The sequence below is a fragment of the Panthera pardus genome, unplaced genomic scaffold (genome assembly GCF_024362965.1).
Source record: "Panthera pardus isolate Hobbes unplaced genomic scaffold, ASM2436296v1 HiC_scaffold_7, whole genome shotgun sequence".
In the NCBI taxonomy this organism is placed as follows: Eukaryota; Metazoa; Chordata; class Mammalia; order Carnivora; family Felidae; genus Panthera; species Panthera pardus.
The window spans coordinates 46,523,413-46,541,117 of NW_026527002.1; the positions used below are offsets into that span (position 1 = coordinate 46,523,413).

The window sequence follows — 17,705 nt, forward strand, 5'->3', positions numbered from 1 at the left end:
TCATCCATCCTCTATGTTGGGCCAGTGTTGTGGTAGAGATCCTGTTTTCCTGGAGATGTCAGGCTTATAAACTAGTGCCTGGGCTGATGGTTCCTGTCTGTTATTGTCCATGTACCCCAGTGCTGTATCTACACTCTCCTCTGTTATTCCCCCAACAAGATGTTATGGTCCTTGAGCCCAAATAACAGAGCTTATATTTTCTTTAATTCCCTAGCTAGTCCATAGCCTGAACACATCATACATACTAATAAGCAGTTGACTTGATTTGAGTTTTTAAAGGCTTAAATTAGGCAGGAACATACATTTATAGCAAAATATGTATGTATTGTATATAGAGTAAAAATTCAAAGTAAAAATAATGGTGTTACTTATTCAAGTTGGCAATGAGAAACAGAATTTTTTTTTTTTTTATAAAAAACTATCTTGGTAAAAGACTTCAAAAGTCCAAAGGTTCTCAATAATGCCCCTTAAGAAACGTGATGGAGATGCTGCAGAGGGTGAGAAGTCAGCTTGGAAGGTGTCAACTTTGCATTCACATATGTGAAGAAATCAGACGACACCTCTGAAAACTCAGAACCAAAGGAAATGTTGAGAAATGTAACAGATATTGAATATGTCCCCCCAGAGTAGATGGTTTATCACCCTAGCATGTGTCGTGAGGACAGACTGGGCCCAAGTGTCAGATGGTTGGACAGATGAGGGGAAAGCACATTTTGGGGACAGATGAGGGAGGAAAGCCCTCCCAGAGCTGGAGAGCCATGGCTCAGATGTGACCAAGAGCCCCCATGTGGCATCATTTCATGTACCTGAGGTCTGACACCTGGGGAAGCTCATTCCTCTAGAGGTGCCCTGCAGCCTGAGTGTACCTGCAAATTAAAGAAAGCATCAGGCTCTTATTCTTTGAGCTGAGTCAAAAGGCAGGGTGGTGCTCAGCCATTTACCGTTAGATTTTAACATGGGGGGCTTATATAGTCCCTGCCACATTGATGTCATCCACACGATCTGCAGCAGCTAGGGTAGAAGGCAGGAGATGGGACTCAGACCCTTGTAGCACTTTACTGGGAGATAATAAGCAAGAACAGCTAGCATTTTAAAGTCCAAATTGCTTAGCCCTGGAAGGTTCTGTGAGGGGAGGAGGCTGAAAAAGTTTGAAAGGAAGGATTGTTCTGCTGTCTTGGGTGCTGGTAGAGGATTAAATATCAGCACTAACACGTGCATTTAAATCGTTCCACTGGGTTGGAGAAGTTTTAGCCCAAGGTCACTTATTTCCAGTTCTGAATACAATTATCTAAGTTGTTGCCTTAAAATTTTCAAATGCATTTTTGAGCTGGATTTCGGCCAAGCTGTCAGGCAGGCATTTAGAGGAATGTTGTTAGCTTTGGAAATTGTTCCTTCTGCAAGGACCCTCGTGACCCGGAGGAATTAACCCGTCTCCCCCAGTTTCCTCTTTGGAACTGGAGACCTCTCTGCCCCTCTGACTTGTTTTATCCTGGTTTCTAGTCAAAGCCCACAGAAATCTCCCACTTTTGCTTTTCTGGAGGGCTCTCTCCCAAGTCTGGGAAAAACAACAAACAAAACTCAACCAGACACACACACACACACACACACACACACACACACACAAGGTAGAGTATCTATTTTGGGATGTATCTTTGAGGATAGTCTGTTCCCTAAAACTGTGTCATTGACTCCTGTTTTCAATGACCAGAGCCAAAACTGACCCAAGAAGGTCTGATCTTAGAAATAAGGGCTGTGACTACCTCAGCCCAAGAGTGATGAAGACAAAACCAGAGGAAGGTGTGCTCATGCCCATGACACTCTGGGTTCCCCACTCATCTCACAGGAAGAAACTTCTCTCCTTTCTCTGTGGAAGACTCCACAAGCAAGCTGGGGGTGATCATGCTTGAGCTCCCCTAAAACTCTTCCCTTTCCCGGGTGAGGCAGGCCTGGATGCAGGGATTACGTCATTGCCAAGTCCCGCAGCACACTCAATGGGAGCCTCAAGCTGAGCTGAACTGTGTAAGATCAAAAGCAAAAGAAGCTTTGCACTTGCCCCTGATGGCAGGCTGGGGAAGGCCCAACCAAGTACCTATGACTCTTTGGGGACATCTCTTTTTTTTTTCAATACTTTTTAATGTTTGTTTATTTTTGAGAGAGAAACAGAGACAGAGCGCAAGTGGGGGAGGGGCAGAGAGAGGAGACACAGAATCCGAAGCGGGCTCCAGGCTCTGAGCTGTCGGCACAGAGCCCGACGCGGGGCTGGAACCCACGGGCCGCGAGATCATGATCTGAGCCGAAGTCGAACGCTCAACCAACTGAGCCGCCCAGGCGCCCCCGACTGGGGACATTTCTTACCAGACTCAGACATCAGGTGGGCACTAGGCATCTGGTGGGACATCAAAGGGACATTGAGAATGTCCCTGTGGGGCCCAGGGAAGACATGAATTTCCAAGATGCATGTGTTTAATATTTAACAACAGGTGGGAGGAAGCCCCGGTTTTGTATCATTTGCCAATTTTTGTGGTGTAAATACCCCCAAGCTAACAACACGACGGTAACTGGCTTGCAGAATTACAGAATATGGATGATGGTCTTTTGTGAATAAAAGCCAGCTCTGGCTCCCCATTGGCACTAGCCCACATGCTGTTGCTGAAACTGACCTGAGGACCCAGTGCAATGGCCTCGGAGCCAGACATCCACGGAGGGTCTCCCGGCCCTAGCACCGGGGAGATATGTGACTCCGGCATGTGACCTAACCTTTCTGAGCTTTAGCATACTTATCCAGAAAACCAGGGTGAACGGTAGCTGGAGCAGCCTCTGTGGCCAGATCGATGGAAGACCACGACTGGCAGCCCTCGCCCTACCTCGTGGTCTAAATCAGCATCGCCCAGAAGAAGAGGAAGCCATTTTGAGCAGGCACAACCCCCGGTGGCCATCTCAGGGGTCATGTGCTGATCTGGAGGGGGTGTTGTGAGGCTGGAATAAGCCAATGGATGGGAAGGGCTGCCCTGTAGCAGGCATTTGGTCCCCAGTAGCTATGAGTCCCCGACGTGTCCCACGCCTGCTTATTCCTCCTGTTTTCTCCTGCTAAAGTCCCCGTGAAACCGGACACCCTCGGGCCTCTGGCTGGGGTCAGGCTCACCCACCCACCTGTTAGAAACAGCTCTGTGCTCTGCCTCCAGTCCCCACGTGACTAACCAGACTGGACCACGCAGAGTCGGGAGGCCTGAAGGGTCGGCCTTAGTGCCTACCCACCACATTCTTCGGTGTCTTTTTCTTCAGTCTCTTTAGCCACCGATTTATATCCTGGGTCCTGTTCTCAAAGGGCTTTGCTCTCTGGCATGACAAGCCACAGCCCCTCAAGGGGAATTACAGCTGTGTCTCCTAGAAGAGGGGGGGTGGTGAGGAGCACTTGGCCAGTGCCCCACAACGCCTCCTGGCCATTTGCAATCCCCACACACCACTCCAGCTTCCACCTGCCAGCCCTGGTATCTTCTTGCTGCCTAGGGACGTCTGCTCGCCCTGGAGCGCCACCTGCTAACAGATGGAAGGTTGAGAGCAGCCCCAAGGCAGCATCCTGCAGCCAGTGACTGATGAGCACCGGGGAAGGACCCCCTGGTCTCCACCCCTTTGAGGCGAGCTACCTCTGAACACTGCATTTGACACCAGCCCCAGAGTTTCCCTGACGGGATTGAGTGACCCCACACTGGTAGCTGGCTAGATCGCAGATCCTTTATGAGCTGCCTTCCTTTTCTTGTCTTTTTCCCATTTCCGTCTTTTTTTTTTTTTTTTCTTTTTGGCACCTCCCAAATACACTGCGATTGAGTTCTTGTCTCAGTGTCTTGCCTGTGTCCGCTTTAGGGGGAACCCAAACGATCAGAGTGGATGTATGAAGAGCCAAAAGAAGGATTCTTGGGGAGTGGGAGTCCAAACTCTGCTTTCTTAACCGGAAATGGCACAGTCTGACGCATACACGGGAATGGATGGGAACGATGGGACAGAACACTTGAAATGGAAATTATCCAGCAAAATCAGAGAGGTTTAGCTACCATCCTGACAACACATAATGGGAGGACAGACGCTGCTCCGGGCATCTTAGGCCAAAGGAAGCGTGTGGCTTCCTGTCATTAAGCCAAGGTCATACAGGGGAGGACAAGCCTGTAAGACTTGGGCTTACTTAGGCCCCTACATATATATTTTTTTCAATATATGAAATTTATTGTCAAATTGGTTTCCATACAACACCCAGTGCTCATCCCAACAGGTACCCTCCTCAATACCCATCACCCACCCTGCCCTCCCTCCCACCCCCCATCAACCCTCAGTTTGTTCTCAGTTTTTGACAGTCTCTTATGCTTTGGCTCTCTCCCACTCTAACCTCTTTTTTTTTTTTTTCCTTCCCCTCCCCCATGGGTTTCTGTTAAGTTTCTCTCAAGATCCACATAAGAGTGAAAACATATGGTATCTGTCTTTCTCTGTATGGCTTACTTCACTTAGCATAACACTCTCCAGTTCCATCCACGTTGCTACAAAGGGCCATATTTCGTTCTTTCTCATTGCCACGTAGTACTCCATTGTGTATATAAACCACAATTTCTTTATCCATTCATCAGTTGATGGACATTTAAGCTCTTTCCATAATTTGGCTATTGTTGAGAGTGCTGCTAGAAACATTGGGGTACAAGTGCCCCTATTAGGCCCCTACATATTGTTGGGGCTCATTCTGGCAGGACATCTGGAGCACATTCTAACTCTTCTCTCTGGTCTCACCAGATTCTTTTTTTTTTTTCTTTAATGTTTATTTATCTTTGAGAGAGAGAGAGAGAGAGAGAGAGAAAGCAGGGGAGGGGCAGAGAGAGAGGGAGACAGAATTCGAAGCAGGCTCCAGGCTCTGAGCTGGCAGCACAGACCCCGATGCGGGGCTCCCACCCACGAACTGTTGAGATCATGACCTGAGCTGAAGTCAGATGCTTAACAGAACGAGCCACCCAGGCGCCCCCCACCTTTTCTTTTTTAAGTAGGCTTTGTGCCCAGCACAGGGCTTCAACTCACCACCCCGAGATCAAGGCCTGAGCTGAGATCAAGGGTCAGAGCTTAACCAACTAAGCCACCCAGGGTGCCCCCAGATTCTTGAATAAAAACCCTTCTATACATGGGAGCCATTCTCATGGAGGCCAGACTCCCATTGCTTAGGCTAGGTCGCTATTTCTTGGCTCAGTAGAAGGGAAAGCAGAAGATGGGAACTCGACTACATGGGCCCTTTTTAAACTCCTGTGTATGAGAGTCTGTGCTAGGAGCCAGGAGGGATTCAGGAAGAATGTGACCTGCCCTCATGGAGCCCCCAGTCTGAGTAGGAGACAGGCAGGGCACCCACTCACCCACTAACTGCAGACAGAGCCACATGAAGCTTCTCCTAGAGTATCTGGTCTACCAAAGTGCTGATAGAGGGCAGAGAGCAATGACCAATTTCAATTCATAGGGTTGAAAAAGACATCCTGTATCAGGTGAATGGAAGTAAACCTGCCAGCAGAAGGTCAGAAGCATAGGAGGAGCTCCCTAACCTTGATTCACATCTAGGATCTTTTCCACATTGAGAATTCTGTAAGCATTAGTGCACAGAGACTGTCTTGTAGACCTTTGATGAGCTATAACTACAGTTATCTGCAAAATGAAAGGCAAAAAGCCGAGGGTCTATTTGTAGCTCAATCACCAAACACTGGGAGGATCCGGATCTGCCTGGTATTATCCAGATTGGCCGTCCTTGCTGCCAGAGAAGGGCGTACGGTTGCCTACCGTCCATCTCACTTGGCTGTGATGGCCACGGCATCCCAATCCCAGATACCAGACCTGCAGTAAGGGAGGTTACCTCTCCAGGAAGGAGCCAGAACACAAGTGGTGGCTTTAGTACCAGCCTCTACGGCCTTTGCTGCCATGCGCTGTATTCCAGTGACCCCCGGAAGGGACCGCATTGGAGGATGGGTTCCTGTAGGGAGACATCTTGGCAAAGGAAGACGTCTCTCCCATTTACAGGGAAGGGATCGCTCTGTGGTGCCCGGAGATGGGGGAATCCTAGGGTATGTGACGGGGTGGGAAGGAAAACGGGCTGGGGAAATGTCGGATTGTCGGAGGCCAAGTTCAAGAGCACCACGTGAAGCCGTGCGAGCCTGGGTGAGCTGTCTTCATTTTGAGATTCAGGGGAGCGCTGGCAGCCTGCACCCTGGGAATTCTCCCCAACCCTCCCACACAGCGGCAAGAAAGATGCATTGCGTGTTTGCTGCCTGACTGCTGCCAGGCGAGGAGGCTCCCGCTCTAGCTGAGCAGCCCTGCAAGAACATGGAGCCGTGGATGGGTGTGTGGGAGTCGGGGGAAGGGGGGGGAGGACCTTCGGCCCTCCTAATAGGCAGAGGGGCGGGCAGCTGTTTAAGGAGGACAGACAGAGGGGGAGGGTGACAGAGCTAAGGCAAAGGTCACTGCTAGCTGCTTTATCTAGCTAGCTTGCTCTGAGGAGGCCGGGAGGCCATGATCTGTAAGCTCTGGTGTGTGTGTGTGTGTGTGTGTGTGTGTGTGTGTGTGTGTACACGCACATGGCGTTGTGTGTGTGTGTGAGAGAGAGAGAGACAGAGAGAGAGAGATAGAGAAAGAGGGAGGGAGAGAAGTCATGAGAAAGTAACTTAGGGAAACCGGCAATACTTGTCTTTAGCAACTTTTCACTAATCAAAAGTACTTTCATTCATTTCACAAATGTGAAAGGTGATTTACTTATGAATTAGATTCTTGGGGTTTCCTGTTGGTTTGTTTAGAAGACGTGAGGGAGTGGAAACATTTGCTGGGACAATCATTTCTCCTCTGTTCCTCGCCAGGGAGAAAACAAGTCCTTAGAGAAGAACGTTCTTTTCTCCTCGCTTTCTACTCAGCCCATGACTTCTTGCCACTGCAACTGTCTTCTCTCCTGACCTTGTTCTCCTCCTTGCTGTCAGTTTACTCTGTGGAATCACTGACTCAGTCAGTCAGCCTGTCCGTCGGTCAGTCCACACACATATATACCAGGTGCTAGTGTCTGTGGGTGGATGCCATTAAATAAGCAGATTATAGTTTTCACTTAGTCTAAGGAAGAGTTTTCCAACAGTCAATTCACTACTAAAAGGAGCTCGGGGGCGCCTGGGTGGCGCAGTCGGTTAAGCGTCCGACTTCAGCCAGGTCACGATCTCACGGTCCGTGAGTTCAAGCCCCGCGTCGGGCTCTGGGCTGATGGCTCGGAGCCTGGAGCCTGTTTCCGATTCTGTGTCTCCCTCTCTCTCTGTCCCTCCCCCGTTCATGCTCTGTCTCTCTCTGTCCCAAAAATAAAATAAACGTTGAAAAAAAAAAAATTTAAAAGGAGCTCGCCCTCCATGAGGGAAAATGTGTGACTGCTTGAACCAGCAACAGCCAGCTAGGATGCTTCTGGAGGATTCTTGCATCATGCGTGGCTTGGCTAAGGTAATACCCGAGGTTCCACCCAATGCTGAGAGTCCATGATTTGCTTGTGATAATTTTTTTTTTAACGTTTATTTATTTTTGAGACAGAGAGAGACAGAGCATGAACAGGGGAGGAGCAGAGAGAGAGGGAGACACAGAATCTGAAACAGGCTCCAGGCTCTGAGCTGTCAGCACAGAGCCTGACGCGGGGCTCGAACTCATGGACCGTGAGATCATGACCTGAGCTGAAGTCGGACGCTTAACCGACGAGCCACCCAGGTGCCCCTGCTTGTGATAATTTTTAATGGAACTGAATAGACACCGAGGAAAGACTGTGGTCCCTAACTTGGATTTCCCTCCTCAACTCCAAAGCGATCAAGCACAACAAAGTAAATGTTCACACTGATCTCTGCTCTCTCTCTAGCATTGGATGACTTACCATCTGTCTAGACTGAGCCGAAGGGGTGAGAAAAAGTGCAACGTGAATTCTCTAGAGTGGAGACACCGTGGAGAGGAGACAGGGCCCGTGATGATGCTTCCTCTGATATGCCCAGGCCGTGGCTCGATTCACCCCCCAAAAAAGGCACGCGTCCTCCTCAACCAGAACGAAAGGTAACGATCAAAAATGAAGGACCGGGTGAAAAGACAGAAAACCGAAAACAAGCAGTTTTCTAACCAGAGATCTGGCAGCTTCTCCAAATCGCAGTGGGCAGAGTGAAGCGGGGTTTCACATCAGGTCAGCTCAGTTCGCTCTCACAGGCACGTTTTGCGCATTCCCACTACATGAGTCTGCACTTTGGGGACGGGGAGACCACGACTCTTCCCCGAGCAAATGAACCTTCTTGCCTGCCCGTCCTGAATCCCCAGGCCTGTGCAGGGGGGCTTTCTTTCCGGAGCCTTCGATGCCTTCCCTGGGCCCGGTTACCATTCTCATCACAAAAGGATGCCGGCCATAGATCTCCATGATGAACATGGGGATTATAATAAGCTGTGATTTTAATAATCCTTCCAAAGATGAAGAAATTCTTGGTGGAACCCACTCTTCTCTTGACTCTGTTCACGAATTAAGTATAAATCTGTATCTTTCCCTTTTCCTCCGTCAGAGTGCTGTTCTATAAAACTGCCGTTAATCAGGGAGAATTGACAATGGAAATGTCTGTCAGAAAGACCGTTCTTACAATTGAGACCTAGCCTGTTGTAGGAGGTGAGGTAATTTCTTCTCAAGCTTCTGGTATCCAGGGAGAAAAAGGAACAACAAAACAACGTCTGTTAATAAAGGTGTGAGAGTCTCTGGGTATTTTCTGTTAGTCAAGAGACCTCAAGGAAGGTTAATTCTGGGCTGAAAGCAAACCTTTGTCGAGGATTTCATTTTAGAAGGTTCAAAAGACACCAGGGAGAGAGGGAGAACAAGAGGCAGGAAGAGGCATGCACAGAAAGAGGGAGAGAGATGAAGGAAGGGAGAAGCAGGAGAGCCTGGCCTTGCTGAGATGTCACAGGAGAGAGTCACAGATACAGGTTCCAGCAGTTTGATCACTGGAAAAATGTCTGTTAAGAGTTGATGCAATGGAAGAGAGAAATTTCTGGATTTATTACTTTTTTAAAGGTGTGCCTTTGCTCCTGCTGCTCTGTTCACCTGGGATGCCCTATTCCTGTCCAGCTTTAGCCTCTCTGTTCTAAAAGGGGCTCAGTTCAAATGCCTCCTCCTCCACGAAGACTTCCTGGGTATCTCTAGTTACATATACAGTTGCTTCGTTTTCTGTAGGTCCCTAGCAGTTTTTTTTCCATTAATTGTTTTTATATCTAGTCATGGCAAAATACACATAACATAAATTTTACCATCTTAAACATTTTTCAGCATACAGTTCAATACTGTTAAGTGTATTTATATTGTTGTGCAGCCAATCTCCAGAACTTTTTCATCTTGCAAAACTGGAACTCGGTACCCATTAAGCATCACCACCCCGTTCTACTGACCACCACCATTCTACTTTTCATCTCAATGAATTTGACTACTTTAGGTAGTCAAATAAGTGAAAATCATATGTGAAATCATACAGTATTTGTCTTTTTGCAATTAGCTAATTTCACTTAGAATAATGTCCTTAAGGCTCATTCAAGTTAGTTGCATGTATCAGGATTTCCTTCATTTTTAAGGAATATTAATTTGATTCTATTTTTCTAACGGCATTTATGACATGTGGTCTTATTTTCAAGCAACATTTGCACATTATACCTCTCTTGCAGAATTCTAGATCTTTGGAGGACAGGGTCTGAGTCTCCACACAGTTGAGTCCCACTGTACCTATTCGCCCAGTTCTTGGCAGAGAATTGGTGCTAATTCATTGAGAAGATCACAGGACACATGCTCTTTGTCTTGAGTGGGCTCTTTAGAGCTCCCAGTCTCTCAATAACCACATCCCGCGAAAGACTCAACAGACGTTTAAACCTTTCCATGTCATCAAGCTGAGGTGAGCAGAAAGGGATTGGCACCAACCATTTGGGGCTGCTCTTACCGCACAGCCTTGAATCAGTCCTGTGTCTTCTCTTGACTTGAGCCTTCTACTTCCTTTTGGCAGGCATCTCCTTTGGGACAGGACAGTGGGCCCAATCTTAAAAGAACAGAAAGTAGGAGTAAGAAAGAGTAAGGGGAGAAGGGAAGAGTTGACACAAGAATGCAAGCTGATCATTAGATTTAGATTTTCCATCCTGCTAACTCTCTGGTTGTGTCATCACTTTTAATACGTATCTTCTGATAAAGATGGGGTGGTAATGGGAGCAGAGGACTGGGGTGGGGGGTAATGTTAATAATCACACTAAGTATTCTTTCCTGCCCTCTCCCCCAGGTTGTCACTGTAGAAGACAGCTTTTTTCCAACTCAGGAACGGCAAGGGAAGCCTTGCTACAATTTGATTTGGGAGGTTGGAGAACTAAATGCAGCTTTATGTTTGGTCTATAATAGCTATTTTTAGAGTTACTTTAGTTAGCTTGTCTTAAAGCCCTGCCTTTCCCTTTGTCCTTCCACTGTCATTTGTAAGAGGGGATCATGGAACAAACACAGGCATTGAGCCCAGCAGTCTTGGGTTCTACTGGTGATATAAACTGGGGTGGGCCAATTCACCTCACTGAACCTCAGTTTCCTTACCTGTAAAATGGGGAGAAATACCCCCCTCCCTCCCCAGGCTTTCCTGATGATTCAATAAGGCCATGAATATTAACTTCCCAGTCTGACATACAACAGTTGGATAATACATGTGAATTTCCTTCCCTTTTCCTGAGTTGACCTGATGTCCCTCTTTTCCAGGCTGTGGCTGAATTGGCTTCATTTGGATCCTTGACTCCACATAAGCCACATTCGCTGCACTGGTTTTGTCTCTTTCTTAGCAGCCCATGACCCCCAAGGAAACCCTATGGCAGCTCCTCCTGTTTTGCGATGCCTGGATCATTAGAGAAGAGTATTTTGGTGTGGGATAAGGCTCTGTTCAGGCCTAATAGAACCTTGTTGGGAGATGGAGTTTTCAAGCCTACACGGGAAATCACAGAAGAACAAGCCACCACGGTTCAATTTATTTGCCAAATGATTTATCTCCACGGTAGGCAGCAGGCTCTGTGTTTGTACATTGCTTGGAGTGCTGGAGCCTACCTACAGAAGGCCCTTTATTTTTTTTGACCCACGTCACCTTTATTAGCAAAGCCTAGTCCTAAGGGTCAGCAAACGGGTAGGAGCTCAGCCAGCCCAGAACAAGCAGAAATATGAAAGCAGTTTCTGCCAGAGTCTAACAGAGCCGGTAGCCTCGTTGACCCAGAATGCCAAAACCGATGGCCTGTTGATGAGAAAAAGTACACGGAATGTGTTTGAGTTACCTTGGTCCTTCTCATTTAGGTGTCATTGCATTTATCTGGAGCACAAAAGAGCTGTACTTTGTCACTTTCTCCCATCAAACTCTCCCCCCCCCCCCCCACACACACTTCAGAGAAGAAAACAACTGCTTCCTGCAAGGTGGCGGTAATCAAGGCGTCAGGGAAGTACCATTGGAGTCTGGCCTTAAAAGATGGGAAGGATTGGAAAATGTAAAGATTTGGAAGCAGGCCTTTCTGGTGGAAAGAACAGCAGCGACAAAACATGGACGTGGAAACTTGTGGAATAATAAAAACAGGTAATATTAAACACTGTGATAGACATTTCCTAAGATGGTCTTTACTCTCCGCCTTCTGATCTTTATGCTCTGTGTGACTTCTCTCCTTGAGTATGGATTGGATCTATTGACCTAATGAATAGAATGAGTAGAATGTCTCTGAAGTAATGGGGTACCTTCTGAGATTAGACTATTCAAAGACCGTGGCTTTTTCCTTGAACACTTTCTCTCTTGCTGTTGCTTTCTCTTGGGTTGGGTGCCCCGAAGAAAGCCAGCTGCTATGTCATGAGGCAGTCCCGTGTAGAGGACCACATGCTGAGGGACTGAGGCCTGCTAACGACCGTGTTAGTGAGCCTGGGTGTGTCCCTTCCCTGCTGCGGCCCAGCCTGCAGATGAGACCTCTTTGCCAACTGCTTGACTATAATCTCTTGAGTGACCCTGAGGCAAAAGCATCCAGCTAAGCTGTGCCCAGTTTCCTGACCCACAGAAGCTGTGGGTAGACAATGTTTATTGTGGGGTGCCTGGGTGGCTCCGTCAGTCAAGCGTCCAACCTCAGCTCAGGTCATGATCTCACGGTTCATGAGTTCAAGCCCCGAGTCAGGCTCTGTGCTGACAGCTCAGAGCCTGGAGCCTGCTTCAGATTCTGTGTCTCCCTCTCTCTCTGGCCCTCCCCTGCTCGTGCTCTGTCTTTCTCTTTCTCTCTCAAAAATAAGTAAATATTAAAATAATAAAATAAAATAAAATAAAATAAAATAAAATAAAATAAAATAAAATAAGGAAAATGTTTGTTGTTTGAAGTAACTAAGTCTGGGGGTAATTTGTTATGCAGCAACAGGTAACCAATACAAGCACTTACTCTAATGTACCAGATGCTGTGATACGTACTTCCTATGTGTGCCGCCATTTAATCAACATTAGGGTGAGTATCCTTGTCCCAATTTTTTCCAGTTGAGAAAACCAAGCTTTAGACGTCTACCCAATGCCTGTTACACATCTAGTAAGTGCACAAGCTGAGACTCCAACCGGGCTGCCTTATTCCTGGGTGTGTCCTCTTAACTTGGACACTCTATATTCTACAGTTTGGTTCACTCCCTCTTCGCTCCACGTCCCCCAAGGTCTGTTGGCAACATGGTCCTCGTGCCTCGTCAGAGCCTGGAAGGAAACTTGGGACTTTCTCTGGAGTTTTTTGAACAGAATCTCCCTCTCTATGTCCAGTTGTCTCTGACAGGCTGTGCCAGGTACTTGCAGCTCCAACCATTATGACAGCAGGGACCTCCCAGCCCCCAGGACCCCATCTTCTTCCTCCTTATCTCCTTGCCACTCCTTGCCCTGGGCACCACCTGTGGTTTTGGAAGTCAAGGCCTGTAGGGCTACCCTTGGGTGGCAGAGTGGGCCCCTTTCTCCTGCCCTGGGCTGGAGGTTGTTACCCGGGAGACCATATCATATTCTTCAGGACCTGACAAATACAACTTTTCCACTTCCTTCTATCACAGGGCGAGAAAGACCCAGAGAGTCCTGCTCCTACTCCAGGAGATGAGGACTCTAACCCTGCGGGTCCTTCTCTAGTCTCTGGTAAACAAGTGGAAACTCTGCCCCGTCTAACTCTGCTTCCTCCATGGTTTCATTGGACACTGGTTTATTTCAGGGTGTTCCTAGGAGATTTATACTCAACACTCCTCATCAGTCACATGTGGTGGTCCCTCCCTGGGCCTTTGCAGGGAGGCAGTGATGCAGATGTGTGGGCTGCCCCATCCTGGGTCCTGAGTAACCACGATATTCCTTCTCATCACGGTATCTATTGCCAATTTAGTGAGCTCTTTGATACACTGTCTGAGTCTCAAGAGGTCCATAGATGAATGATTACCTTTGGCTAATATTAAAAACAAACCAACTAATCAAATAGAAACTTAAGAGTTAGGAATGACCTTTCATGACTGATAAGCCAGTCTTCACTGTTGATCTGTTACTACGTTTTGCTGTACTCTGTGTATAAGTTCATAAGCTCAAAGGAAGCCACTGCTCAGAAAATTAGCTCCAACCCCCTGGACTTTATACCTTAGTTCCCTGTTAATCCTTGATGGAAATGAGCAGGGCCCTAGGCTTCAAAAGAACTTACAATGGGTAACTAAAGTCCAAAGGCAATCTCTCCCCGGTGGCAGGAGAACTGGGCTCTCAACCCAGCTCTACCACCTGTTTTCCGGATGATCCTGGGGGGTTCACCTCACCTCTGTGAACCTGTTTCCTTGTATGTCACACCAGGAGGGTGGGACAGGCCACCTCCAAGATCTCTTCTAGTCTTCTAGAAGGTTTTATGGGCTGGCCTCTGAACAGGGCACCCCGCCCCCACTCTGTCTCCCTTTCCTCTGCTCAGATGGGCTCCCCAGTTCTGCTGGCTCTCGAAGTAGTACCCGTTTGTCCGGAACAAGGTCTCACAGAAGAGTATAGGAGCAATCTTTTGGCTCTCTGGAACATTCTTAACAAGCCGGGAGCTTCCTTTCAGAAACGTCACGTACGGTCTCCAAACACCTGTGCCCGCTCATTCCACACTCCTTGGGAGGTGAGGAAAGGGAGGAACAGTAACGAAAGAATAGCCAGCCCCTTCCTCCCAGGATTAGGGCACCAGGCTGGAGGCCTACACAGCCCTGTGATTAGGCTCCGTTTTACAGAGGTGGAAAACCAGGGAATGCTAGACTTGAGACTCAAATTCAAGTACATGCCAAAGGAGACGCTAAGGGATCCATAAATATTTATTAGAGTCAAAAGGTCCTCAATAGATCATCTGAGTTGGCTTCCAGGCAGTTTATCAAGCAGAGAAGTAAAATGATTTACTCAAAGTCATACAGCTCGAGAATGCACTTGATTCACATTATGTAGTCAGACACCTTTCTCTAGGAGGACTGACTCAGATCCCTTTTAGAATCAGTTCAAGGACATATGGGTTGGAGGCAGCCAGTTACTCTGCCTCCCCTCTCTTTCCTAGCAGGACTTCTCCCACTTTCTAAAGGATGTTCTTTGGCCTCCCACACCACAGACTCGCCTGATATCAAAGGGCCACGTGTAAACACCCTTCCTTCTGTCTTATCAAAATCCCTCTTGCCTGGGTTTATCAGAGGTGACTCACTCCCTGGAGCCCTTTGCAAGGATCTGGGCTGGGGCTGCAGGGCTGAGAGGTACCAGCCTCTCTGGTGGGGGGGCCTTAGGGGCACAGGATCCTGAGTGACATAGGAACCAGGGCTGATGGCTGTGGGAAAGAAGGCAAATGCTCCGAAACGTGAGGCGAATGGCGGGTACCCCACCCTGAGGCCGGGTACTCAAGGAAAGCTTCCTTTCCTTCGGGAAACGTTAGCTCTTCCCTGGCCCTTCCAGTCCAGCAGGAAGGGGGAGACATCCCATGAAGACATGGCAGCTGTGACCATCGCTGCAAAGAAGAGGTTCACGGGAGCCTCAGGGGAGGAGTGACTGATCTGAGAGGCCAAGCCAGACGTTCCTGAGGAAGTGGTGTTTGAGAGGACTCCAGAAGGGGCACAAGCAGGGAGGGGGCTGTCTGGCCGGACAGAGGGCAGGGCCGTGATGAGGAAACTGCAGGGAACGGAAGGGGGCCCGTGTGGCCCAGGGCAGAGCGTTGGGGGGGGGAGGGGGGGACAGAGGTAGGATTCAGGGCTGCAGGGGAAGGTTGTGTGTGTCAGCTGCTTTCAGTCTTGTCTTTGTGCTGCAGGCGGCGGGAAACCTGTAGAGGGACCGGAGAAGGGACTGGCGTTCAGAGGACACTGGCTATGTATGTGGGCACCCAGCCCACGGAAAGCCATGAGCCCAGAGGCCTCTTCACCCTCTGGTTCAAGCAGTGTCAATGGGTATGAGTATCCCCAGGCTCGGGGACCAGGGAGGACATGGTGGAGTCGAAGGTAGGGTCGGGTCGGAGGCCAGCAGAGTGGGCCCTCAGTGTCACCTTCCCAACCCTGGCCAAGCGAAGCTCAGGTCCCTCGGGGGGTGGTCTCCTCCAGGTGCTGCCCTGCCCCCACCCCCTGGAGCTCAGTGCGCACCCTGGGCGTCTGTGCGCCTCCTGTGCCTGGCTTACACCCCAGGTGCTGTGAGTCACCTGCGTGGTGAGTCAGGGGTAGAGGTGGGAACGTGAGCCCCGGGGAGGCGGGCGAGGCAGGTGGGCGCAGCCCCGCCCCCACGGCCGCACCCCCGCCCCAGCTCTTCAAAGGAACCCTTCGGTCCCATCCGCTGCAGGAGGCTTCTTCCCAGCTCCCTCTCCCCCACGCCCACCTCCCTCCGCCACCGGCTACCGCCACCATCACCATGGTGACGCCAGCTCCAAGGCAGCTCCGCGATCAGATCCGCGGGAGTCGGAGTCGAAGCAGGGGGAGGGCGGCTGGTCTCATTAGTCGTCCTATTGAACGGGGTGCTTTTCAAATCAGCTCGCGGCTGCACGCGGCAGATCCAAGGTCTGCTCACCTGAAGGGCTCACCTCAAACACAAGAGGCGAAAGGCTGAACGGAACATGTATTCCATGGGGACTTGTTTGCACCAGGAGACGATGCACCCCAGCTTTTAAGCGCTGAAGCATACTAGTGTGTGGGTCCGGGCTGATACCCAAGATTTAAGGGCCACTCGCTGGGTGACTTGAGGTGGACTTGTAAGGCTTTGGTTGTGAGAGGCAATTTGGGGCCACCCAGACTGGATTCAAATCCTCACCCTGCCACTTATCAAAGGGATACACTGGGCCAAGTTACTGAAGCTTGCCGGGCCTCAGTTTCCTCTTGGGTAAATGGGGGATAATCACACTCACTTTGTAGGTTGTAGTGAGGATTATGCAAAGTGGCACATAGCCCTACGAAAAATGGCCATTGTTGTTGCGGCTGTTATTATCCTTAGAGTTTCGAGCCCTTCCAGATGCTGCACAGAGGCTTTGTTGATTTGAGGTTGACACAAAAGGCAGGTTTTCCCAGCAGTGACTTCTGGGTTGCCAGGACCATCAGTTTCAAGATGGTGGGTAGAGCAAGTTCCGACCTCTCCACAAAGGTTTCTTGCATGATGGGAGACATAATGTAACCTTGAACTGCAGTGTATAAAGACATTGGACCGGTGAAGGAATTGGCAGGAAGGAGGAAAGTCCAAACGGAGTGCCGGGGGGCAGGGTAACACAGCTCAAAGAGGGGTCAGTTTCTACTGTTCCATAGAACCTTGACAAGCCTGTAAAAGGGGATGGTGTGGGGCCTGAAAAGAGAGAGATTATTTAGAAATATTTATAAGAGGCAGATAGACTTGCAGGTCCCAACCCCGACTCCCCCTCCTGCCTGGGACAGGAGAGTTATTTTCCAGAAAAACTGAATCAGAGAGACTTTGTGCTACCGACATCAGATACAGAGGGAAGCTGGTGTCAGGTGAAAGTTTGCACGCTAAATGAGCCCTTCTCCCCTGCCTCTTCCCCCTCCTAGCCTAAGACCGACAAGGGCAGGAGATTGGAAGATTCTTTCCTGCAGAAACCAACCCAATCCAGGAAAAAGACCTATACATGTTGACATTTGGAGGCTCCTGGTGAAAAAGTCATTGCCTACCTGAGCACCCTACAATAAATCCCATCCATGTATACAGAACTTCAATCAGCTCTTTAGGGCCTCTTCCTTAAATCCAATCCGAGCGGCAGTCAACAATCACCAGAGAGGAAAGCATCCAACGTGACAGAGAATACAATAATCAAACAGGAAGACAAAAGGATCTATGAAGGAAGCAGAAATGATGAATGAGCAGCAGACACTGAAAATAAAGTATATTTGATATCTTTAGAGGCAGAAGAGAAAATCCTGCATCCATAGGATGTGATGAAAAAGGGATAATCAAAGCAAGAAAGAGTGTTTGGAAATCAGAAATACGAAATGAAAATTTCAAAAATTCTGCACCAGCATTGGAAGATAGAGTTACAGAAATTTCCATGAAAGCAAACAAAAGAACAGCAATATGAGTAAGAAAGAGAATTAGAGGAGTAATTCAGAAGGGTCGACACCCAGTAAAAGTAGTTTCAGAAAGAGAATAGAGAAAAGTGATGGTAAGGAAATTATCAAGGAAATAATACAAAAAGATGCCCTGGAACTGAAGGACACGGGTCTTGTCTAA

The 17,705-nt window shown here is 48.8% G+C and overlaps 2 long non-coding RNA genes across 3 annotated transcripts in view; one reads left to right on the plus strand and one right to left on the minus strand.

Moving 5' to 3' along the window:
• The window catches only part of LOC109278001 (uncharacterized), a 79,067-nt gene that overhangs the window by 29,524 nt on the left and 31,838 nt on the right, over positions 1 to 17,705 (minus strand). Inside the window, exon 2 of the long non-coding RNA XR_002085455.2 lies at positions 9,969 to 10,064. This is a non-coding gene — a long non-coding RNA (uncharacterized LOC109278001). The remainder of the gene's footprint in view (positions 1 to 9,968; positions 10,065 to 17,705) is intronic.
• Positions 7,370 to 10,216, plus strand: LOC109278000 (uncharacterized). 2 transcript variants are annotated; one of them, XR_002085454.2, is made up of 3 exons: positions 7,370 to 7,476; positions 7,880 to 8,067; positions 9,700 to 10,216. It is a non-coding gene; the product is annotated as an uncharacterized LOC109278000 (long non-coding RNA). The 2 variants fall into 2 exon arrangements; XR_008420077.1 differs by lacking the exon at positions 9,700 to 10,216 and adding an exon at positions 8,559 to 9,424.